Source organism: Saccopteryx leptura, chromosome 4 (assembly GCF_036850995.1).
Source record: "Saccopteryx leptura isolate mSacLep1 chromosome 4, mSacLep1_pri_phased_curated, whole genome shotgun sequence".
NCBI classification, from domain to species: domain Eukaryota; kingdom Metazoa; phylum Chordata; class Mammalia; order Chiroptera; family Emballonuridae; genus Saccopteryx; species Saccopteryx leptura.
The window spans coordinates 76,005,337-76,006,665 of NC_089506.1; the positions used below are offsets into that span (position 1 = coordinate 76,005,337).

At 41.1% G+C, this 1,329-nt stretch overlaps 1 non-coding gene across 1 annotated transcript; it reads right to left on the reverse strand.

The window, feature by feature from the left end:
* Nucleotides 1-455: 455 nt before the first annotated feature.
* LOC136404552 (U2 spliceosomal RNA) lies at nucleotides 456-647 on the reverse strand. The gene has a single exon (XR_010751297.1). It is a non-coding gene; the product is annotated as a U2 spliceosomal RNA (small nuclear RNA).
* Between the last annotated feature and the right edge of the window lie 682 nt (nucleotides 648-1,329).

Below are 1,329 nucleotides of genomic sequence, written 5' to 3' on the forward strand. Positions count from 1 at the left end.
CCAAGTCTCCATCAGCAGATGAGGGTACATTTGCACAATGGAATACTACTTGGCCATAAAAAGGAAGGGAAGTTTATCATTTTCAACAGTGTAGATAACATGAAGAGCATGATGCTAACTAAAATAAGGCAATCAGAAAAAGACAAGTACCATATGTTTTTACTCATATATGGACTATAATGAACAAAGTGAATTAAGAAGCAAAATAGAGAGACTCATCTAGAGCAGGCTGGCAGCTGTCGGGTGGGGAGATGTTGAGTGAAGGGGATGGAGGAAGTGAGCAACAAGGACAAGGAAAAACAAAAAAAGGAAACCTCATGGACACAAACAACAGTATGGTGATTACCAGCAGGAAAGGCGGGCTGGGGGATGTTGGAGAGGGTACAGGAGGGATAAATGGTGACGGACAGAGGTTTGACTTGTGGGAGGCGGGGTAAATACACAATACAGTGTACAGAAGATGTGTTATACAATTGTGCACCTGAAACCCGTATAATGTTGTTAACCAGTCACCCTAATAAATTTAATTTTTAAAAAACAATCTTTTCTATAGGACAGGGGGTACTAAAGAGCAGATGGGCACTCCCACATTCATACATGTGTACATGCATATACACTTGATCTTAGCCAAAAGGCCGAGAAGCAATGCACACATGCGTATAAAAGCAACAGAGATAGCAAACAACTGGTTTTTCTGTTCTTTGCTGACCCAGGACTTTCATTCAGAATATAAAATGGAAAGCAAGATCAACATATGCAATATCCAGGATAAAAATTAAATTAATGATGTTAAAAAATAGTATTTCTTTTCAATCTAAAAAAATTGCAACAGTGTAAGAAATACTTAAGTTGGGTTTTTGAAAACCTACCTTTTAATCCTAAGATTGCTTTTTAACTTTTTTTTTTAATTTGACAACGACAGTGAGAGAGTCAGAGAGAGAGGGACAGATAGGGACAGACAGACAGGAAGGGAGAGAGATGAGAAGTATTAATTTTTTGTTGTGGCTCCTTAGTTGTTCATTGATTGCTTTGTCATCTGTGCCTTGACTGGGGTGCTACCTCAGAGTGAGTGACCCCTTGCTCAACCCAGCGACCTTTGGTCTCAAGCCAGCAACCATAGGGTCATGTCTACCATCCCACACTCAAGCCAGCAACCCCATGCTCCAGTTGGTGAGCCCATGCTCAAACCGGATGAGCCCACACTCAAGCCAAGGATCTCAGGGTTTCAAGCCTGGGTCCACCACATCCCAGTTCGATGCTCTATCCACTGAGACACAGCCTGGTCAGGTGCTTTTTAACTTTTGTCTAATTTCAAACTTTGAAGTAAAA